The following is a 24,703-nucleotide window of genomic DNA, read 5'->3' as shown; positions in this document are numbered from 1 at the left end:
TACCGAGGTCTGCAAAGGGACAATAGACAGTAGGTCCTGTTCAAAAATATGCCTCGTCAGAGTATACCCGAAGGGCCATAGAGACCAAGCTGTAAGACTGTATGCTATCTTGGATGATCAAAGTAATCGATCCTTGGCTAGATCAGCGTTCTTTGACTTATTCAACATCAAAGGGCCAAGCACTCCCTACTCATTAAAGACGTGTGCAGGTACTGTGACAACAGCAGGCAGGAAAGCTACTAACTACCAAATCGAGTCATTAGACGGACAATTCTGCCTACCACTACCTACGATCATCGAATGTAACCAGATCCCAGACAACAGATCTGAAATCCCTACGCCAGATGTAGCAATCCATCACGCTCACTTAAAGCGAATAGCACACCTTATACCGGAACTCGACCATCAGGCCCAGATAATTCTGCTGTTGGGGAGAGATATCCTGCAGGTTCATAAAGTGAGACGTCATATCAATGGACTCCACAATGCTCCCTATGCCCAAAAGCTAGACCTAGGATGGGTCATAATTGGCAACGTATGCTTGGGACGCATGCACGCCCCATCTTCTGTGACAAGCATGCTGACAAATACATTGGAGAAAGGACGACCATCTCTGTTTCAACCTTGTAACAATGAGTTCCATGTCAGGGAACTGCCACACAGCATCCAACTGCCCAACCATTTAATAGACTTTACTCACGACAGCAGTATAGTGTCGGGAAGCTATGAGGATCAGTTAGGGTGCACAGTCTTCCAGAGAACTAAGCAGGACAACCAAGTGGCAATGTCGGTAGAAGACAAGTTGTTCTTAGAGGTAATGGATAAGGGACTCGTTAAAGATGAGACCAACAGCTGGGTCGCACCTCTTCCCTTCAAAACCCACAGACCACGTCTACCGAACAACAGAAATCAGGCATTACAACGTTTCTCCTCTCTCAAACGTAATCTACAAAAGAAACCAGAGATGAAAGATCACTTTTTCTCCTTCATGTCAAAGATTTTCGAAAACTGTCACGCAGAACTAGCTCCCACTCTCAAAGACTCTGAAGAATGCTGGTTCCTACCCATGTTCGGAGTATACCACCCTAAGAAACCAGGCCAGATTAGAGTCGTGTTCGATTCCAGTGCTAAATTTAACGATGTCTCCCTAAATGACGTTCTACTGACAGGACCAGACCTCAATAACAAACTGCTGGGTGTAGTTATGCGCTTCCGCAAGAATTCCATTGCCTTCATCGCTGACATCCAGCAAATGTTCCATTGTTTCCTTGTGAGAGAGAGAGACAGGAACTTCCTAAGATTCTTCTGGTACAGAGACAATGATCCTACTAAAGAAGTCACAGAGTATCGCATGAGAGTGCACATCTTTGGCAACAGTCCTTCCCCTGCAGTCACCATTCACGGACTCAAAAGGTCGGCTCAGTAAGGAGAAGCAGAATACGGAACAGATGTCAGGCGATTCATAGAAAAGGACTTTTATGTCGACGACTGTCTGAAAGCCATGCCTTCAAATGAGACTGCCATCAGTCTTCTCAGGAGAGCCCAGGACATGCTTGCCTGCTCGAACCTTAGGCTTCATAAAATAGCCTCAAACAGCCAAGAACTCATGGAAGCGTTCCCTTCTCAGGACCTATGTAATGGTCTCAGAGACCTGGACCTGGGGTCAGACCCCGCACCAATGCAACGCAGCCTCGGGCTTCTCTGGAATCTACAGTCAGACACTTTCACCTTTCAGGTCAGCCAAGAAGAAAGGCCTTTCACACGTAGAGGCGTCCTGTCTACCATCAACAGTCTGTACGATCCCTTGGGTTTCGCAGCTCCTGTTACTATACAAGGCAAGGCCATACTAAGAGACTTAACTAGGGAAACATCTGACTGGGATGCACCTCTGCCACCTGATAAGAGGATCCAGTGGGAAGAGTGGAAGAACTCGTTAGCGGCACTCTCCAACCTGAATGTGCCAAGACCATACGCCCCTGTGCAATCTACTGAGATACAGAGCCAAAGACTGTACGTATTTGCAGATGCTTCTGTCAAAGCAATTGCCGCCGTTGCCTACCTCAAAACTGTAGAATCCAAATGTCAGTGCCACATTGGTTTCATTATGGGAAAGGCCAAACTCGCACCACAACCAGAGCACACTATACCCAGGTTAGAGCTTTGTGCAGCAGTCCTAGCTGTTGAGTTAGCGGAGTTCATCACATCCGAAATGGATATCGACCTGACACAGGCCACGTTCTACTCAGACAGCAAAGTAGTCCTGGGATATATCCACAACGAAACCAGGCGATTCTACGTTTATGTCAATAACAGAGTGGTACGAATCAGGAGATCAGTTCATCCAAAGCAGTGGCATTACATACCCACGGACCAGAATCCCGCAGATCATGCAACTAGAGCAGTTGACGCAAGTCGACTAGGAAGCACAACATGGCTCTCAGGACCAATAATCAACGCAAGACCCTTGGTTCCAATTCCTAACGACCCTGAGGACCCCTTGTTATTGACTCCAGCTACTCTACTTACCCAGAAGACGAGACTGTCCAGTGCCCCTCCAGGAGGATTCGACGCTAAGGACCTCCACAAGCGCCAATGGAGACCGGTACAAAGTCTTGCAAATACTTTCTGGGACAGGTGGCGCAAACAATATTTGTCTACCCTGCAGCCACGGACTAAGTGGCAATCTACTAAACCTAATCTGAACATAGGTGACCTTGTTCTTGTGAAAGACTGTCAAATTCATCGGAACCAGTGGCCACTTGGTCTAGTTACCGCAACATTCCCGAGCAAGGATGGCAACGCCCGCAAAGTTGAGCTAAGGATGACCAAAGGGAATGAACCTAAGACATTTTCCAGACCTGTATCTGAACTGGTCCTATTGTTGTCTTCAGAAGAAAGGAGTAGTGACATCCGTTGAGGTCAGACGGGGAGTGTTCTGTCTCCGCCATCTAATTAGTTCATAACTTTATTTATCTGTAATGCTTTGGCTCCCTCTAGCGGTCAGAGTCATGTTGACAGTTCTATTTTTCTGTTTTTGTATTTTCCATGTCTGATTCTAATCCCCCTTTGCAATGCATTATGGTAGCCCAGCCTACATTTCCCTCCATTTTCCTTTCACTTCCTCCAGTTTGCTTTCAAGGAAAGACGCTTGCACTTCATCCCCCTTGCGATTGCATTGCCGGTATGTCTTTATGCTTTCTGTAGATATTTCTGCTCTATATTAGCCTAGCTTAACCAGTTGTACTCCTAGTTCAGTTACTAGCCTTCTAAATGTTATGCATAATGTACATCATGTGTAGTATGTATTTGTTCTATACCATGCACTGATTCTATGTATATCATTGTTCACAGTTTCACCGCATCAATATACCACTACGTTTAATAAAGCACAGACTCAACCACAGTCTCCTTATTGGACCCCGGTATAGCGGTTTAGCTGACTGTATAGCTACGTGGGGCCTGTCTCATTTAGTGAGGACAGAACACCATGGCAGGAATAGGTAACCAAAAACGTGTCTCACCCATTGTAACCTGTATGTGGTAATGCAGTGGAACCAGCCCCAACGTGCGTTTCGCGTGGGATTCTTCGGGGGGGGTTTGTCTCTTTCCTCACCACATGCCATGGTGTAATTTTGTGATCATGTAGATATTCCATTTCCTATACAAATGAGTTTGGCCTTTTGACCTTTGGCAGCTTATTAATATACATTGTCTGCTCTGTTACATGTCATACTATTATAAAGAGTGTATGTTACTCTCCCGTCTCTTATCCCATGCCTGATATGTTTATTTGTGGAGTTGTGCAATGGAATTTTTTTGACACTATGCGCTACTTTTCCATCGCCTTTTTTATTAAATGTGAGTTATTGTTTATATTTTTGTAATAAAAACTGAAATATTTTTTATATATTTGGACTTTGTACTCTATGTCTAGTATAGGCTACGTATTCTAGTGTGTTGTAACGTGGCACAGGGAGGTAGCCGTGGCCGAAGTATTCGTCTCTTGCGCCCCGGCACATTAAATTAACTCTCACTATCCGTACTGTCAAACCACACACATTATCATAATTCACTTTATATATCCCAGTTTACATTACAACAACATAAATCTTTGTCAAGGGGGAACGTGGGCAATATGTCCATCTCCTTACAGTGTATCCACAGCGGAAACACAGTAAAAGCGCATGTAATCTGCACATAACTTTATCAGTAAAGTTTTATCAAAGCTAAGTAACTCAGCAAATGTGAAGCTTGCAAATCAAAGTGGTTCATTTAAAACAAAATATACTGGAAAGGGACAATAACGCAATAAAAATGTATGTAAAAAAACCAAACAAAAACAAATTAACAAAACAAGAATAGCTTCTATCTGGTTTGGTAGAAGCGGAATCTTTAAAGTGAACATTTTCTCTTGAATCAATTGTTACCATCCACCTCTCCTGTCTCCCCTTTTCCTCATAGGTTGTAAGCTTGCGAGCAGGGCCCTCATTCCTCCTGGTATCTATTTTGAACTGTGATTTCTGTTATGCTGTAATGTCTATTGTCTGTACAAGTCCCCTCTATAAGGCTACTTTCACACTAGCGTCGGGCTCGGCCCGTCGCCGTGCGTCGGGCCGAGGTCCCCGACGCTAGCGTTGTCCCCGCCGCACAACGGGGGCAGCGGATGCATTTTTCCCACGCATCCGCTGCCCCATTGTGAGGTGCGGGGAAGTGCGGGGAGGTGGGGGCGGAGTTCCGGCCGCATGCGCGGTCGGAAAAAGCGGACCGTCGGGAGCAAAAAACGTTACATGTAAGGTTTTTTCTCCCGACGGTCCGCTACCACACGCCCAAGCGTCGCAAAACGGACGCGACGTTTGGCAATGCGTTGCAAATGCGTCACAAATGCGTCGCTAATGTTAGTCTATGACGAAAAAACGCATCCAGCAAGAACTTTTGCTGGATGCGTATTTTCGGCAAAACGACGCATTTGCGACGTATTGCAGTTAACGCTAGTGTGAAACTAGCCTAAGTTGTAAAGCGCTGCGGAATATGTTGGCGCTATATAAATAAATATTATTATTATATATTATTATTGAATCTTGTACGTTATACAGGCTTTCCCAATTGGCGTACCTTCATCTTTCTTCAGGAGTCTTGCATCCGCCCAAACTAAGTTCATATGGTCTGGTAAACCTCTCTGTATCAGAAGAGCTATTTTATATCGTTCTAAGGCTGAGGTCACACTGGCGTATAACATGGTCAAGTGCTAGCTGATATTTCATCGGATAGCACTTGGCCCAATGTTATACTATGGGGCAGTGCAGATCAGTGATTATTTACTCATGCAAATTCGACATAAGAGAACAATCGCAGCATGCTGCGAGTCGCTGCAAGACTGTCCTGATCCGGTCCGGGTTTTAGTCCTGTCTGCCCTTTTCCCCGGCCTGATCACGTCAAGGGTTAACTTTGCTCTGCCTCATTCTGGGTTCAGGTTTTCTATTTAGCTCCGTTGCATCCTGCAGGCGGTGTCAGTTATAGCTTCTGCCTATGGTATGAGTAGCTGACTCTGGTTATATCCTGATTTGTTCTGTCTAAGGGATGGACTGATCTTGGTATCCAGGAGCAGGGGGTGTAGTTAGAGTGGGGCAGTCGGAGCGCGTTCGGAAGTGGTCAGACCTGGTGGGAGAGACAGCACGCGGAGAGGAGAAGTGTGTGCTCGGTTCCCCGAGCATCGTTGCAACGCAGGCCCACACCCGGGCTTCCCCGCCGCACACAGCCGAGTCCGTGTGGAGAGGTGTACGGGGCGTCCGTTGACCACCACGAAACCAGGTGCCCAGCACTCCAGGTCTGCAAGTAATGCGCACGTGCCACCAAAGAGACCGGGTGCGGGACCGGGATCTGCGCACCGACCCCCTGGTCAGAGCTGTCGTTTGCTCCCGCTCAGCCACATCAGTATATGGACTAGGGGCTCAGCGGAAGGTACCTTACACCAACCGCTGCCACCAGAAGACGGATCATTGTTACCCTCAAGCTCACGTCGGACAAGCACCGAGCCAGCCTTTGTTGGCGCCATCGCCTGCCCTGGAACTTTCGCAGCCTGCAAGGCGACTGACAGGCTGAGTGGATTCAGCCAGAACTACTATCACAATATCCTTTGTTGTTCTTCATTGACTTTGCATATTATTTTCCCGCATTCAAATTGCCTTTCACCTTCCCATTTAAAGGGAGCCTGTCACCTCATTTTTAAGCTATGAGCTACGGCCACTGCCTTTTGGGGCTTATCTACGGCATTCTAGAATGCTGTAGATAAGCCCCCAATCTAACCTGAAAGATAAGAAAAACAAGTTATATTATACTCACCCGGGGGCAGTCCGGTCCGATGGGCGTCGCAGGTCCGGCTACCATCCAAAGGTCAGAGAGGCCCTGCGCCTGCGCACTGCAGTACTTGGCTCTATGAGAAAAGAAAAAAAAACTTGTTCCAGCTCCATATTCATAAAATTCAGACTTGATACTTTATTGATCCATTAAAAGCAGTAGATGCAAATGCACAACGAGAAAAAAAACGAAGCGTTTCGATCACTGAAGATCTTTGTCAAAGCTAAACACACAATGCCAAGACAACATTAAATAGACACCATGCACCAATAGAAGGACCCCAAAATGTCACATGATAACTCCAAGATCCTGAACATTTAAAGACAGACAAAATATATATTTCTTTCTCATGTACAAAATAAAGAAATCAATTTAAAAACATGCTATATATCTATAGCTTGACATTAGTAGTGATACATTAGTTCATTACGTTTATTAAGGCCAACAGGAAACCTGGTATTAAGATAATATATCCAGAACGCCTCACGTGTGAGGAGACGCCGCCTGGTATCCCCCCACGTAAGGGCTTGTTCACATGTTCTATGCCATATACACGAAAATGCTTCATACTGCAGGCATGTTGTGTGATAAAATGCTATGAAGCTGCCAGGACATTGCGACCCGAATCACCGGTATTTCCTATTTCATATAAGTGTTCAGTAATATGTGTTCTAAGTTTGCGTGATGTGCATCCGATGTGAGATAATTGACATGCAGTACAGTCTATTTTATAAACCACATGTGTGGTATTACAATTAATATATTGTTTAATGTTAAAACTAGCCGAATTCTCAGAATTATTAAAGGTTTTTGTAATAAACACATGTTTGCCAGTTTTGCAATTATTAGAACCGCATTTAAAGAAACCGGTACAATTTAGCCACGTTTTATTCCTGGTTCTATTCGCGGAGAACATGCTTGGTGAAATTTTATTGCCAATGGTTGGAGCTCTCCTGGCTATCACATTGACCCCTGATCTCAAGATATTTGCCAGATTTTCATCTTCATATAAAACTGGGAGAAATGTATTTATGATTCTTTTTATCTCGTGAAATTGAGGACTAAATTGAAAGAATACAAATGGTTTTTTACCTATATCAGTTTTGGAATTAGAAAAACCTGTTTTAATTTTGGTGCAATAAGATCCTCCCGTTTTTTCTGATTGAGAATTTTATATGCTATGTCCAAAATCCATTGGGGTTTTAACTTATTAGCCACCATATCAATTTCTTTGTCTAAATCTCTGTCATTGCTACAATTTTGTTTTAGGCTGCTGTCACACAGTATTTGGTCAGTATTTTACCTCAGTATTTGTAAGCCAAAACCAGGAGTGGGTGATAAATGCAGAAGTGGTGCATATGTTTCTATTATACTTTTCCTCTGATTGTCCCACTCCTGGTTTTGGCTTACAAATACTGATGTAAAATACTGACCAAATACTGCTAGTGTGACGGCAGCCTTACTGTGGTGAATTCACCCAGAGGAACAGACCTCACTGTGTGTTTGGGGTGACCACTACTGGCATGCAATATAGTATTCCCACTTAATGATTTATGATATGTCTTAGTAGAAATTAATTGATTTGCTGTACCGGTTAAATTTAAATCTAAAAAATTAATTTCACTGTAATCATGTCTATAAGTAAACCGAATGTTGTAACTATTAGAATTAAGTTATTCAACAATATCAGGTATGGCAGATACAGTACAGACCAAAAGTTTGGACACACCTTCTCATATAAAGATTTTTTCTGTATTTTCATGACTATGAAAATTGTACATTCACACTGAAGTCATCAAAACTATGAATTAACACATGTGGAATTATATACTTAACAAAAAAGTGTGAAACAACAAATTATGTCTTATATTCTAGGTTCTTCAAAGTAGCCACCTTTTGCTTTGATGACTGCTTTGCAGACTCTTGGCATTCTCTTGATGAGCTTCAAGAGGTAGTCACTGGGAATGGTTTTCACTTCACAGTTGTGCCCTGTCAAGTTTAATAAGTGGGATTTCTTGCCTTATAAATGGGGTTGGGACCATCAGTTGTGTTGTGCAGAAGTCTGGTGGATACACAGCTGATAGTCCTACTGAATAGACTGTTAGAATTTGTATTATGGCAAAAAAAAAGCAGCTAAGTAAAGAAAAACGAGTGGCCATCATTACTTTAAGAAATGAAGGTCAGTCAGTCTGAAAAATTGGGAAAACTTTGAAAGTGTCCCCAAGTGCAGTGGCAAAAACCATGAAGCGCTACAAAGAAACTGGCTCGCATGAGGACCGCCCCAGGAAAGGAAGACCAAGAGTCGCCTCTGCTTCTGAGGATAAGTTTCTCCGAGTCACCAGCCTCAGAAATCGCAGGTTAACAGCAGCTCAGATTAGAGACCAGGTCAGTGCCACACAGAGTTCTAGCAGCAGACACATCTCTACAACAACTGTTAAGAGACTTTGTGCAGCAGGCCTTCATGGTAAAATAGCTGCTAGGAAACCACTGCGAAGGACAGGCAACAAGCAGAAGAGTCTTGTTTGGGCTAAAGAACACAAGGAATGAACATTAGACCAGTGGAAATCTGTGCTTTGGTCTGGTGAGTCCAAATTTGAGATCTCTGGTTCCAACCACCGTGTCTGTGCGACGCAGAAAAGGTGAACGTATGGACTCTACATGCCTGGTTCCCACCGTGAAGCATGGAGGAGGAGGTGTGATGGTGTGGGGATGCTTTGCTGGTGACACTGTTGGGGATTTATTCAAAATTGAAGTCATTCTGAACCACATGGCTACCACAGCATCTTGCATTGGCTTGCTATTCCATTCGGTTTGCGTTTAGTTGGACCATCGATTATTTTTCAACAGGACAATGACCCCCAAACACACCTCCAGGCTGTGTAAGGCTACGTTCACATTTGCGGTCAGCGCCGCAGCGTCGGGCGCCGCAGCGGCGCCGCATGCGTCATGCGCCCCTATATTTAACATGGGGGCGCATGGACATGCGTTGTGCTGCGTTTTGCGCCGCATGGCCGCAAGCGTTGGACGCAAGAAACGCTTCAAGTTGCATTTTTTTTGCGTCCAACTTGCGGGCAAAAACGACGCATGCGGCGCAAAACGCAGCGTTTTAGCGTGCGTTTTGCCGCGTTTTTGTTTGCGTTGTGCGCTGCGGCGCCGACGCTGCGGCGCACAACGCAAATGTGAACGTAGCCTAAGGGCTATGTTGTGAATTTGGATTCTGGGCTCCCCCGGTGGCTACTGGTGGAATTGAACTGGTGTCTTCATCTTCTCTGTTCACCTGTTCCCATCAAGATGTGGGAGTCGCTATATAACCTTGCTGCTCTGTTAGTTGCTTGCCGGTCAACAATGTTATCAGAAGCCTCTCTGTGCTTGTTCCTGCTCCTAGACAACTACTAGATAAGTTGGACTCTTGTCCATGTTTGTTTTTGCATTTTGTTCCAGTTCACAGCTGTAGTTTCGTTACTGTGTCTGGAAAGCTCTTGTGAACGGGAATTGCCACTCTGGTGTTATGAGTTAATGCCAGAGTTTTAAAGTAATTTCTGGATGGTGTTTTTGATAGGGTTTTCAGCTGACCATGAAAGTGTCCTTTCTGTCTTCTGCTATGTAGTAAGTGGACCTCAAATTTGCTAAACCTATTTTCATACTACGTTTGTTATTTCATCTCAACTCACCGCCAATACATGTGGGGGGCCTCTGTCTCCTTTCGGGGTATTTCTCTAGAGGTGAGCTAGGACTAATATTTTCCTCTGCTAGCTTTATTTAGTCCTCCGGCTGGGCTGGGCATCTAGAATCAACGTAGGCATGCTACCCGGCCACTGCTAGTTGTGCGTTAGGTTTAGTTCATGGTCAGCTCAGTTCCCATCTTCCAAGAGCTAGTTCCTATATATGCTTATGCTATGTTCTCTTGCCATTGAGATCATGACAGTTTGACCGGCCGACAAAGTGTTAATTGTTTGGGCTGAAGCAGGAGAAAACGAAGTGTTGAAGGGAAATTTTTTTTTTTTTTCCCCTCAGAGTTTTGCTGCCTAGCCCTTAATTGCTGTCTAGCTGCTTCTTACCTCCTCTTAACCCTTGAATGGCTCTGTGTCCACCTGTTTGTAATGGATCTTCAGAGTGTAACTGCAGGTTTGAATAATCTCGCCACGAAGGTACAAAATTTGCAAGATTTTGTTTGTCATGCACCTGTATCTGAGCCGAGAATTCCTTTGCCGGAATTTTTCTCGGGGAATAGATCCGGGTTTCAGAATTTTCGAAATAATTGCAAATTATTTTTGTCTCTGAAATCTCGCTCTGCCGGAGACCCTGCACAGCAGGTCAGGATTGTGATTTCCTTGCTCCGGGGCGACCCTCAAGACTGGGCTTTTTCATTGACACCAGGGGATCCTGCGTTGCTCAATGTGGATGCGTTTTTTCTGGCCTTGGGGTTGCTTTATGACGAACCTCATTTGGAGCTTCAGGCAGAAAGAACTTTGATGTCCCTATCTCAGGGGCAAGATGAAGCGGAAATTTACTGCCAAAGATTCCGTAAATGGTCTGTGCTTACTCAGTGGAATGAGTGCGCCCTGGCGGCGACTTTCAGAGAGGGTCTCTCTGATGCCATTAAGGATGTTATGGTGGGGTTCCCTGTGCCTACGGGTCTGAATGAGTCCATGACAATGGCTATTCAGATCGATAGGCGTTTGCGGGAGCACAAACCAGTGCACCATCTGGCGGTGTCCACTGAGAAGTCGCCAGAGAGTATGCAGTGTGATAGAATTCTGTCCCGAAGCGAGCGGCAGAATTTTAGACGGAAAAATGGGTTGTGTTTCTATTGTGGTGATTCTACTCATGTTATATCAGCATGCTCTAAGCGCACTAAAAAGCTTGGTAAATCTGTTTCCATTTGCACCTTACCGTCTAAATTTATTCTATCTGTGACCCTGATTTGCTCTTTGTCATCTATTACCACGGACGCCTATGTCGACTCTGGCGCCGCTTTGAGTCTTATGGATTGGTCCTTTGCCAAACGTTGTGGGTATGATTTAGAGCCTTTGGAGACTCCTATTCCTCTGAAGGGGATTGACTCCACCCCATTGGCTAATAATAAACCACAATGCTGGACACAAGTAACTATGCGTATTAATCCGGATCACCAGGAGATTATTCGCTTTCTGGTGCTGTATAATCTACATGATGATTTGGTGCTAGGATTGCCTTGGCTGCAATCTCACAACCCAGTCCTCGACTGGAGAGCTATGTCTGTGTTGAGCTGGGGATGTAAGGGAGCTCATGGGGATGTACCTGTGGTTTCCATTTCATCATCCATTCCCTCTGAAATTCCTGAGTTCCTGTCTGACTATCGTGACGTCTTTGAAGAATCCAAGCTTGGTTCGTTACCTCCGCACCGAGAGTGCGATTGTGCCATAGATTTAATCCCGGGTAGTAAATACCCAAAGGGTCGTTTATTTAATCTGTCTGTGCCTGAACATGCTGCTATGCGAGAATATATAAAGGAGTCCTTGGAAAAGGGACATATTCGTCCATCGTCATCTCCCTTAGGAGCCGGTTTTTTCTTTGTGTCAAAAAAAGACGGCTCTTTGAGACCATGTATTGATTATCGGCTTTTGAATAAAATCACTGTTAAATATCAATACCCATTGCCGTTGCTGACTGATTTGTTTGCTCGCATAAAGGGGGCCAAGTGGTTCTCTAAGATTGACCTTCGTGGGGCGTATAATTTGGTGCGAATCAGGCAGGGGGATGAGTGGAAAACCGCATTTAATACGCCCGAGGGCCACTTTGAGTATTTAGTGATGCCTTTTGGTCTTTCTAATGCTCCGTCAGTTTTCCAGTCCTTTATGCATGATATTTTTCGCGATTATTTGGATAAATTTATGATTGTGTATCTGGATGATATTCTGATTTTTTCGGATGACTGGGACTCTCATGTCCAGCAAGTCAGGAGGGTTTTTCAGGTTTTGCGGTCTAATTCTTTGTGTGTGAAGGGTTCGAAGTGTGTTTTTGGGGTACAGAGGATTTCCTTTTTGGGATATATTTTTTCCCCCTCTTCCATTGAAATGGATCCTGTCAAGGTTCAAGCTATTTGTGATTGGACGCAGCCCTCTTCTCTTAAGAGTCTTCAGAAATTTTTGGGCTTTGCTAACTTTTATCGTCGATTTATTGCTGGTTTTTCGGATATTGCTAAGCCATTGACCGATTTGACTAAGAAGGGTGCTGATGTTGCTGATTGGTCCCCTGATGCTGTGGAGGCCTTTCGGGAGCTTAAGCGCCGTTTTTCCTCTGCCCCTGTGTTGCGTCAGCCTGATGTTGCTCTACCTTTTCAGGTTGAGGTCGACGCTTCTGAGATCGGAGCTGGGGCAGTGTTGTCGCAGAAAAGTTCTGACTGCTCCGTGATGAGGCCTTGTGCCTTCTTTTCCCGTAAATTTTCGCCCGCTGAGCGGAATTATGATGTTGGGAATCGGGAGCTTTTGGCCATGAAGTGGGCTTTTGAGGAGTGGCGCCATTGGCTTGAGGGGGCCAGACATCAGGTGGTGGTATTGACTGACCACAAAAATTTGATTTATCTTGAGACCGCCAGGCGCCTGAATCCTAGACAGGCGCGCTGGTCATTATTTTTCTCTCGGTTTAATTTTGTGGTGTCATACCTACCGGGTTCTAAGAATGTTAAGGCGGATGCCCTTTCTAGGAGTTTTGAGCCTGACTCGCCTGGTAACTCTGAGCCCACAGGTATCCTTAAGGATGGAGTGGTATTGTCAGCCGTTTCTCCAGACCTGCGGCGGGCCTTGCAGGAGTTTCAGGCGGAGAGACCTGATCGTTGCCCACCTGATAAACTGTTTGTTCCTGATGATTGGACCAATAGAGTCATCTCTGAGGTTCATTCTTCTGCGTTGGCAGGTCATCCTGGCATTTTTGGTACCAGGGATTTGGTGGCAAGGTCCTTCTGGTGGCCTTCCCTGTCACGAGATGTGCGAGGCTTTGTGCAGTCTTGTGACGTTTGTGCTCGGGCCAAGCCTTGTTGTTCTCGGGCTAGTGGATTATTGTTGCCCTTGCCTATTCCTAAGAGGCCTTGGACGCACATCTCGATGGATTTTATTTCAGATCTGCCTGTTTCTCAGAAGATGTCTGTCATCTGGGTGGTGTGTGACCGTTTTTCTAAGATGGTCCATTTGGTTCCTCTGCCCAAGTTACCTTCTTCTTCCGAGTTGGTTCCTCTGTTTTTTCAAAATGTTGTTCGTTTGCATGGTATTCCTGAGAATATCGTTTCTGACAGAGGGACCCAATTCGTGTCTAGATTTTGGCGGGCATTCTGTGCTAGGATGGGCATAGATTTATCTTTTTCGTCCGCTTTCCATCCTCAGACGAATGGCCAGACCGAGCGGATTAATCAGACCCTGGAGACATATCTGAGGTGTTTTGTGTCTGCTGACCAGGATGATTGGGTTGCTTTTTTGCCATTGGCGGAGTTCGCTCTCAATAATCGGGCCAGCTCTGCCACTTTGGTGTCCCCGTTTTTCTGTAATTCGGGGTTTCATCCTCGATTTTCCTCTGGTCAGGTGGAATCTTCGGATTGTCCTGGAGTGGATGCTGTGGTGGAGAGATTGCATCAGATCTGGGGGCAGGTGGTGGACAATTTGAGGTTGTCCCAGGAGAAGACTCAGCTTTTTGCCAACCGCCACCGTCGTGTTGGTCCTCGGCTTTCTGTTGGGGATTTGGTGTGGTTGTCTTCTCGTTTTGTCCCTATGAGGGTCTCTTCTCCTAAGTTTAAGCCTCGGTTTATCGGCCCGTATAAGATATTGGAGATTCTTAACCCTGTTTCCTTCCGTTTGGACCTCCCTGCATCCTTTTCTATTCATAACGTTTTTCATCGGTCATTATTGCGCAGGTATGAGGTACCGGTTGTGCCTTCCGTTGAGCCTCCTGCTCCGGTGTTGGTTGAGGGTGAGTTGGAGTACGTTGTGGAGAAAATCTTGGACTCTCGTGTTTCCAGACGGAGACTCCAGTATCTGGTCAAGTGGAAGGGATACGGCCAGGAGGATAATTCTTGGGTGAATGCATCTGATGTTCATGCCTCCGATCTGGTTCGTGCCTTTCATAGGGCCCATCCTGATCGCCCTGGTGGTTCTGGTGAGGGTTCGGTGCCCCCTCCTTGAGGGGGGGGTACTGTTGTGAATTTGGATTCTGGGCTCCCCCGGTGGCTACTGGTGGAATTGAACTGGTGTCTTCATCTTCTCTGTTCACCTGTTCCCATCAAGATGTGGGAGTCGCTATATAACCTTGCTGCTCTGTTAGTTGCTTGCCGGTCAACAATGTTATCAGAAGCCTCTCTGTGCTTGTTCCTGCTCCTAGACAACTACTAGATAAGTTGGACTCTTGTCCATGTTTGTTTTTGCATTTTGTTCCAGTTCACAGCTGTAGTTTCGTTACTGTGTCTGGAAAGCTCTTGTGAACGGGAATTGCCACTCTGGTGTTATGAGTTAATGCCAGAGTTTTAAAGTAATTTCTGGATGGTGTTTTTGATAGGGTTTTCAGCTGACCATGAAAGTGTCCTTTCTGTCTTCTGCTATGTAGTAAGTGGACCTCAAATTTGCTAAACCTATTTTCATACTACGTTTGTTATTTCATCTCAACTCACCGCCAATACATGTGGGGGGCCTCTGTCTCCTTTCGGGGTATTTCTCTAGAGGTGAGCTAGGACTAATATTTTCCTCTGCTAGCTTTATTTAGTCCTCCGGCTGGGCTGGGCATCTAGAATCAACGTAGGCATGCTACCCGGCCACTGCTAGTTGTGCGTTAGGTTTAGTTCATGGTCAGCTCAGTTCCCATCTTCCAAGAGCTAGTTCCTATATATGCTTATGCTATGTTCTCTTGCCATTGAGATCATGACAGGGCTATTTGACTAAGAAGGAGAGTGATGGGGTGCAACGCCAGATGACCTGGCCTCCACAGTCACCAGACCTGAACCCAATCGAGATGGTTTGGGGTGAGCTGGACCGCAGAGTGAAGGCAAAAGGGCCAACAAGTGCTAAGCATCTCTGGGAACTCCTTCAAGATTGTTGGAAGACCATTCCCCATGACTACCTCTTGAAGCTCACCAAGAGAATGCCAAGAGTGTGCAAAGCAGTCATCAAAGCAAAAGGTGGCTACTTTGAAGAACCTAGAATATAAGACATAATTTCAGTTGTCTCACACTTTTTTGTTAAGTATATAATTCCACATGTGTTAATTCATAGTTTTGATGCCTTCAGTGTGAATGTACAATTTTCATAGTTATGAAAATACAGAAAAAACTTTAAATGAGAAGGTGTGTCCAAACTTTTGGTCTGTACTGTACAAATAATGAGCGTATCGTCGATGTATCTGCCATACCACACCAAACAATGAAGCAAAGGATTTGAAACAGAAAAAATAAATTCATATTCCCAAAAGGCCATGACCAGATTTGCCAAAGAACCTGAAAATTTGGCACCCATGGCCACACCAGATCTCTGCAAATAATAATTGTTGTCAAAACAGAAAAAATTATGTGTCATTAGAAAAATGTTACTTGCAGAATAAAATTAATTAAATCTGATGAATAGTTGCTAAACGTATCCAGATGGAATTGCAGGGCTCGCATAGCCAAATCGTGTGGGATGCATGTGTATAAAGAAACCACATCACAACACAGCCATGAATGATCTGAAAGCCATAATTTGTCCTAAAAAACTTTTAGGACCTCCTTGGAATCTCGAATATATCCCGGAGTTCTACACACAAGTGGCTGAAGTAATGAATCCACCCATTCACACAAATTTTTATCGGCAGAACCAATTCCAGATACGATTGGCCTCATTCCCCCATGACATAATCCTTATGAATTTTCGGGAGCCCATGTAAAATTGGACACAATAGATTTTTTACCTCCAGATATTTAGCTTGTTTTTTGTGAGAACACCTAGGTTATAACCTTCTTCAATAATTTTGTCCACTTCATTTTTAAATTTACTTGAAGGATTTGTTCTCAATTTTTCATATGTAGATGTATCGGACAACAGTTCCATAATTTTAGAATGGTAATCTGCAGAATTTAAAACCACCACTATTCCTCCTTTGGCCAACATTTTTATAATTATATCTTTCATCTCTTTTAGTTCTTGTAATATTGTCCATTGTTATATGAAAAATTATTATTACCAATGTTCTTCTTGTTGGATAAAGTTTCACTATTTAGAATCCTCAACTCCCTTTCTACCAATTCTTGAAACTTATCCATGCATTCGATCTAGTCTGAATATTGGAAAAATTATATGATTGGTCAATAGTTGTATTCTCTGATTCATCTTCTCCACTCAAGGATTGTAGAGCAACTAATGAAACTTGTTCCATAAAGTCCATACCTAGATATTCATTGTTGGAAGACATATTCATATGCTCATAGTCATTGTCTATATTGTTGTTTTTTTTTTTTCTCAGTCAAAGAATGTTTTTTAATAGTCAAATTATGCAGAAATTTGTTGATATCCAAAATTGTGGAAAACTAGTCAAATTTCTGGCTGGGTACAAAATTTAAACCGAAAGACAAGACCTGAAGTTGTTCGTGCATCAAAATTCTTGAGGACAAATTCAATACATTGTCATATGCACCTACTTGAACAAGCGTTTCTTGTGACATGTAATAATTCCCAGATCGTTTGTGGTGTTTCCTGCCACCACGCCTTTTGCATTTTTTGATTGACGATGAAACTTGTTTTTGCCAACATTAACAGTTTCATTCAAAGAAATATCAGAGGTTCTCAAGTTATTATCTGATGAATCCGGATCAGATGACGTAAAATTAACATGCGGTCTATTTGCTGTTTGTCTGCGGTGAGCTTGGCTGCTTTTCAAAATCGGACATCGGAGTTCTGTTACCATTCTCCCACTGACCCCACTCATACACCTTTTTTGGTGGAGTAGTCATTTAAATCTCTGGTTAATTTCCTCCTCTTTCACTCCATAATCTCTTCTTCTAATGATGTTACATTATCATGCATTTTAGTGACCAGAGAGTCAAATTGTGCAAGCGTCTTAAATTGGATTAAAGAGGCATTGACAGTTTCCATTTGTTTTTGTATCTCACTCAATTTTGAGTCTTTTTATATTTGACAATCGGTCTCATCAAATTAAAAAAGCAATTGCTCAAAATGTTATTCCATTCATCAATAAATTCAGTTGAATAAACAATGGTAAGTAACTTTTTAATCCGCAGTCCTCTCGGGATTATTTCTTTAGCAACATAATTATTCAAAGTGGTTTGATCCCACCAGACTTTAGTTTCTTGCCGCAAGAGTTTTTCCAAATTTGTTAAGCCCTCATACAAATCCGGCATAGTGGTGGATTCAATCGTCCCATTCGAAAAGACACGAGCAGCCTTGTGAGATCTATCTCTGGATAAATTGGTGGCCATAATGAAAAAATTTTTAAAAAATTGCCCCGTATAATGTGTTATATTAACAAAACTATTTTCTTATAAGTTGGGAGCAAATCACAGGAGCACAGGAAATCAATCATGTGAAAACATAGACAAACAAACAAAGCCAGCTCACTGAACAGCTCCGCGATGATTAACCCCTTAGTGACAGAGCCAATTTGGTACTTAATGACCGAGCCAATTTTTACAATTCTGACCAGTGTCACTTTAAGAGGTTATAACTCTGGAACGCTTTATCGGATCCCGCTGATTCTGAGATTGTTTTTTCGTGACATGTTGTACTTCAAGTTAGTGGTAACATTTCTTCGATATTACTTGCAATTATTTATGAAAAAAATGGAAATATGGCGAAAATTTTTAAAATTTTGCAATTTTCAAACTTTGTATTTTTATGCCCTTAAATCAGAGAGATATGTCACAAAAAATAGTTAATAAATAACATTTCTCACATGTCTACTTTACATCAGCACAATTTTGGAAACAATTTTTTTTTTTGTTAGGGAGTTATAAGGGTTAAAAGTTGACCAGCAATTTCTCATTTTTACAACACCATGTTTTTTTTAGGGACCACATCACCTTTGAAGTGATTTTGAGGGGTCTGAATGATAGAAAATAACCAAGTGTGGCACCATTCTAAAAACTGCACCCCTCAAGCTGCTCAAAACCACATTCAAGAAGTTTATTAACCCTTTACGTACTTCACAGGAACTAAAACAATGTGGAAGAAAAAAATGAACATTTAACTTTTTTTTGCAAACATTTTACTTCAGAACCATTTTTTTTAATTTTCACAAGAGTAAAAACAGAAATTTAACCACAAATTTTGTTGTGCAATTTTTCCTGAGTACGCCGATACCCCATATGTGGAGGTAAACCATTGTTTGGGCGCACCGCAGAGCTTGGAAGTGAAGGAGCACCGTTTGACTGTTTCAATGCAGAATTGGCTGGAATTGAGATCGGACGCCATGTCGCGTTTGGAGAGCCCCTAATGTGCCTAAACAGTGGAAACCCCCCACAAGTGACACCATTTTGGAAACTAGACCCCCCAAGGAACTTATCTAGATGTGTGGTGAGCACTTTGAACCCCCAAGTGCTTCACAGAAGTTTATAACGTAGAGCCGTGAAAATAAAAAATCGCATTTGTTTTCACAAAAATGATTTTTTCGCCTACAAATTCTTATTTTCACAAGGGTAACAGGAGAAATTAGACCACAAAAGTTGTTGTGCAATTTCTCCTGAGTACGTCGATACCCCATATGTGGAGGTAAACCACTGTTTGGGCGCACCGCAGAGCTTGGAAGTGAAGGAGCACCGTTTGACTTTTTCAATGCAGAATTGGCTGGAATTGAGATCGGATGCCATGTCGCGTTTGGAGAGTCCCTGATGTGCCTAAACAGTGGAAACCCCCCACAAGTGATACCATTTTGGAAACTAGACCCCTTAAGGAACTTATCTAGATGTGTGGTGAGCACTTTGAACCCCCAAGTGCTTCACAGAAGTTTATAACGTAGAGCCGTGAAAATAAAAAATCTCATTTTTTCTACAAAAATGATCTTTTTGCCCCCAAATTTTTATTTTCACAAGGGTAACAGGAGAAATTAGACCACAAAAGTTGTTGTGCAATTTCTCCTGAGTACGTCGATACCCCATATATGGGGGTAAACCACTGTTTGGGCGCACCGCAGAGCTTGGAAGAGAAGGAGTGTTGTTTTACTTTTTCAATGTAGAATTGGCTGGAATTGAGATCGGACGCCATGTCACGTTTGGAGAGCCGCTGATGTGCCTAAACAGTAGAGACCCCCCACATATGACACCATTTTGGAAACTAGACCCCTTAAGGAACTTATCTAGATGTGTGGTGAGCACTTTAAACCCCCAGGTGCTTCACAGAAGTTTATAACGTAGAGCCATGAAAATAAAAAAATCGCATTTTTTCTACAAAAATGATCTTTTTGCCTCCAAATTTTTATTTTACCAAGGGTAACAGGAGAAAATGGACCCCAGAAGTTGTTGTACAATTTGTCTTGAGTACGCCAACACCCCATATGTGGGGGTAAACCACTGTTTGGGCGCATGGCTGAGCTCGGAAGCAAAGGAGCGCCATTTGACTTTTCAATGCAAAATTGACTGGAATTGAGATCGGACGCCATGTCGCGTTTGGAGAGCCCCTGATGTGCCTAAACAGTAGAAACCCCCAAAAAGTGACCCCCATTTTGGAAACTAGACCTCCCATGGAACTTATCTAGATGTGTAGTGAGAACTTTGAATGCCCAAGTGCATCACAGAAGTTTATAATGCAGAGTCGTGAAAATAAAAAATATATATTTTTTAACAATAAAGATTTTTTAGCCCCCAAGTTTTTATTTTCACAAGGGTAACAAGAGAAATTGGACCCCAAAAGTTGTTGTCCAATTTGTCCTGAGTATGCTGGTACCCCATATGTGGGGGTAAACCACTGTTTGGGCGCACGGCAGAGCTCGGAAGGGAAGGAGCGCCATTTTGGAATGCAGACTTTGATAGAATTGTCTGCGGGCGTTATGTTGCGTTTGCAGACCCCTAATGTACCTAAACAGTAGAAACCCCCAACAAGTGACCCCATTTTGGAAAATAGACCCCCCAAGGAACTTATCTAGATATGTGGTGAGAACTTTGAATGCCCAAGTGCTTCACAGAAGTTTATAATGCAGAGTCGTGAAAATAAAAAATATATATTTTTTAACAATAAAGATTTTTTAGCCCCCAAGTTTTTATTTTCACAAGGGTAACAAGAGAAATTGGACCCCAAAAGTTGTTGTCCAATTTGTCCTGAGTATGCTGGTACCCCATATGTGGGGGTAAACCACTGTTTGGGCGCACGGCAGAGCTCAGAAGGGAGGGAGTACCATTTGACTTTTTTAGCGCAAAATTGGCTGTCATGTTTGGAGACCCCCTGATGTACCTAAACAGTGGAAACCCCCAAATTATAACTCCAACCCTAACTCCAACACACCCCTAACCCTAATCTCAACCCGATCCATAATCCTAATCACAACCCTAACGATAATCACAACCCTAACCCCAAAACAGCCCTAATCTCAACCCTAACCATAACCCTAATCAAAACCCTAAATCCAACACACCCCTAACCCTAATCCCAACCCTAACCCTAATCCCAACCTTAATCCCAAACGTAACACTAATCCCAACCCTAATCCAAACCCTAACCCTAATCCCAACTCTAACCCTAACTTTAGCCCCAACCCTAACTTTAGCCCCAACCCTAACCATAACTTTAGCCCCCGTCGTCACAAAAAAAGTTCAATGTAACCTTTTTTTTGTACGTCGCGTCCGCCATTTCCGCGCATGCGTGGCCGTAACTCTGCCCCCTCCTCCCTAGGACATAGACTGGGCAGCGGATGCATTGAAAAACCATCCGCTGCCCACGTTGTGCACAATTTTCACAACGTGCGTCGGTACATCGGGCCGACGCATTGCGACCGCCCCATACCGACGCAAGTGTGAAAGAAGCCTAAGGCTACTTTCACACTAGCGTCGTACTCGGCCCATCGCAGTGTGTCGGGCCGACGTACCGATGCTAGCGTTGTAAGCGCCGCACAACGGGTGCAGCGGATGCTGTTTTTTCAACGCATCCGCTGCCCCATTGTGAGGTGCGGGGAGGCGGGGGCGGAGTTCCGGCCACGCATGTGCGGTCGGAAATGGCGGACACGTCGCACAAAAAAGTTACATGTAGTTTTTTTTGTGTCGACGGTCCACCAAAGCACGACGCATCCGTCGCACGACGGATGCGACATGTGGCAATCGGTCGCAATGCGTCGCTAATGCAAGCCAATGGAGAAAAATGCATCCTGCAAGCACTTTTGCAGGATGCGTTTTTTCTCCAACGACGCATTGCGACGGAAGCCAAAAAACGCTAGTGTGAAAGTAGCCTAACCCTAACCCTAGCCCTAACCCTAAATTTAGCCCCAACCCTAACCCTAACCCTAACTCTAACCCTAACTCTAACCCTAACTCTAACCCTAACTCTAACCCTAACCCTAACTCTAACCCTAATTTTAGCCCCAACTCGTCTTCTCCTGCCGGCCGGCAGATGGCAGCAGATGGCGGGCGCACTGCGCATGCGCCCGCCATGATGAAAAAGCCAGCTGGCAGGAGAAGACAGAAGAGGACCCAGGGACACCGGGTGAGTATGTTAGGGTCCCCGAATCCCCCTATTTCTCTGTCCTCTGATGTGCGATCACATCAGAGGACAGAGAAATAACTGATCGCTTTTTTTTTTTTTTTGCGGTCGCCGGTAAACTGTTAATTACCGGCGATCGCAAAGCAAGGGTCGGTGCAAACCGACCCCGATCATGTTCTTTGGGGTCTCGGCCACCCCCGGCAGCCGAGACCCCAAAGATCTTCCGGGTGCCGGGCGGCGGGCGTACTGCGCGTGCGCCCGCCATTTTTTCCCGGAAAAAAGATGGCGGCGCCCATGGGGAGACACGAGGAGCACCGGGGGAGGTAGGTAAGTATCGGGGGGCTACTGGGGGCCATCGGGGACCACATTTCTCTGTCCTCCGATGTGCGATCACATCGGAGGACAGAGAAATTAAACGGCAAATCGCGTTTTTTTTTTTTTGTTGCGACCGCCGGTAAACGGTTAATTACCGGCGATCGCAACTCGGGGGTCGGTAAAAAACCCCCGAAAAACGTAATTCTGGAGTTTCAAATTTTTTTATCACTACGCTGTTTAGCGATCAGGTTAATGCTTTTTTTTTATTGATAGATCGGGCGACTCTGAACGCGGCGATACCAAATATGTGTAGATTTGATTTTTTTTTTTACTGATTTATTTTGAATGGGGCGAAAGGGGGGTGATTTAAACTTTTATTTTTTTTTTTTTTTTTTCACATTTTTATTTACTTTTTTTTTTTTTACTTTTGCCATGCTTCTATAGCCTCCATAGGAGGCTAGAAGCTGGCACAACTTGATTGCCTCTGCTACATAGCAGCGATCATAAGATCGCTGCTATGCAGCAGAAAATCAGGTGTGCTGTGAGCGCCGACCACAGGGTGGCGCTCACAGCTACCGGCGATCAGTAACCATAGAGCTCTCAAGGACCTCTATGGTTACAAAGGAGAAGCATCACCGACCTCTGATCATGTGATGGGGGTTGGCGATGCGCTCATTTCCGGCCGCCCGGCCGGAAGAGCAGGTTAAATGCCGCTTTCTGCGCTTGACAGCGGCATTTAACTAGTTAATAGGCGCGGGCAGATCGCGATTCTGCCCGCGCCTATTACGGGCACATGTCAGCTGTTCAAAACAGCTGACATGTCCCGGCTTTGATGCGGGCTCACCGCCGGAGCCCGCATCAAAGAGGGGCTTCTGACCTCGGATGTACTATCCCGTCCGAGGTCAGAAAGGGGTTAAGAGATCAAGTGTCATACCACCAACACCAGGTGAATGCAATGTTGGCCTTGGAGGACCAAGAGAATAGGAGTACGCATAAAAACAGCAGAATCAAGGGAATCTCTGACTCTTAGAAAAAGTCACTAAAGAAATCTTTACCTCTATTGTAGAAGCCGAAAGGGTTCAAGTAATAACAATTCAGAGAATCCACAGTGCCCTAAAACCCACCCGAAATTGTTGCATCCTCCGAGGGATATTATCTGTGGCCTATTAAGTTACGTAGACACAGAAATTATACTCTCCAAAGCTAGAGATTCACCTACACTCTCATATGATAATGCACCTTTTTAGATTTTACAGAATATTGCTCCTTCCACCCTAGCAAAAAAGAAGAATGGTCAAGCCTCTACTTTGATGTTCTAAGAGCTAACAAATTGAGTTACAGATGACTCTTTCCTTTTGGTCTGGCTGTTTAAAAAAAGGGAGACAAATCTCCATCTTCTCCCCAGAAGACCGTCATAAGGCTTGGGAAGTCCTTCCAATCCCCCCAGTTTAAGTACCGTATTGGATTCGTTTAGGCCACAAGTTTTTGTATCCTCACAAAAAGAAGAATCATGGACTTTGCAGAGGAAATCTTCATCTCCTAAACCCAGAAAACAGACATCAAGAGGTTTACCTACCTGAGCGAGAAATTCTCCACCCCCTTCTACTTCCTTTCTTTGCAGTGTGAGGCAATGACTGGTGATACCTGTGGGGGTCGCAAATGTTCCCCCAGGATGCTCACGAAGGTGTATTAAGGTCATGAGCGGGCATTGCAGTCAGGCGTAGCTGTGATTGCAATGTAGACTAAAGTGAGTATAGATCTTGGACACACTAGTTGTCCAAGTCAGATTTAGGGAAAACCTGCTCTGGGTTTTGGTGTTTTGAAACAGACTGCAGATGGTATTGGTGCAGTTCGTTTCATTCCTGGCCCGGGTTTTCCATGTGGCCAAAGGCCACAGGTTGCTAGTTAAAAATCCTGCATTGTAGGGTTTGAGTGAGTCAGGTTCAGAGTCAGTGTCAGTCTGGTCTTAGCAGGAATACAGAGAAGGAGGCTCTGCAGAGCTCCACGTGTGTGAAGCAACACAGGCCAGCGGAGCCAAACAGCCAAGGCAGCTGAATAGAATGGCATACACAGCAGTGCAGTCGCCACGGTAACTGGTCTCAGAGGTGGACTGTCTTGTGCTCGGCGGCAAACCAGAGGTAGACTGTCCTGTGCACGGAGAAGGACTGGTGTGTTTAGTGGCTGTAAACTGAAGGATATTGTGTACTGTGTAAAGCTGTGAGTAGCACAGGGGTGTAGTTGCCTACAGCATGGTCAGAGGTGGACTGGTGTGTTTAGTGACTGTAATCCATAGGATATGTGCCCGGCTGCGATCCGGAGGATATCGTGTGCTGTGTTTTGCTGAGCTGAACATTAAAGAGACGTTTTGCTTTGAACTTTGCTGGGTCACTGCCTCATCACTTCACAGT

General features: G+C 44.4%; 1 protein-coding gene and 1 long non-coding RNA gene across 5 annotated transcripts in view; one reads left to right on the top strand and one right to left on the bottom strand.

Moving 5' to 3' along the window:
• LOC143817955 (uncharacterized) overlaps positions 1–6,430 on the bottom strand; it is a 52,259-nt gene extending 45,829 nt beyond the window's left edge. Inside the window, exon 1 of the long non-coding RNA XR_013224227.1 lies at positions 6,340–6,430. This is a non-coding gene — a long non-coding RNA (uncharacterized LOC143817955). The remainder of the gene's footprint in view (positions 1–6,339) is intronic.
• The window catches only part of RNF212B (ring finger protein 212B), a 471,927-nt gene that overhangs the window by 363,781 nt on the left and 83,443 nt on the right, over positions 1–24,703 (top strand). The window lies entirely within an intron of this gene.

The sequence above is a fragment of the Ranitomeya variabilis genome, chromosome 1 (genome assembly GCF_051348905.1).
Source record: "Ranitomeya variabilis isolate aRanVar5 chromosome 1, aRanVar5.hap1, whole genome shotgun sequence".
Classification (NCBI taxonomy): Eukaryota; Metazoa; Chordata; class Amphibia; order Anura; family Dendrobatidae; genus Ranitomeya; species Ranitomeya variabilis.
The sequence above is the reverse complement of the archived record's forward strand: the minus strand, read 5'-3'. Positions and strand labels throughout refer to the sequence as shown.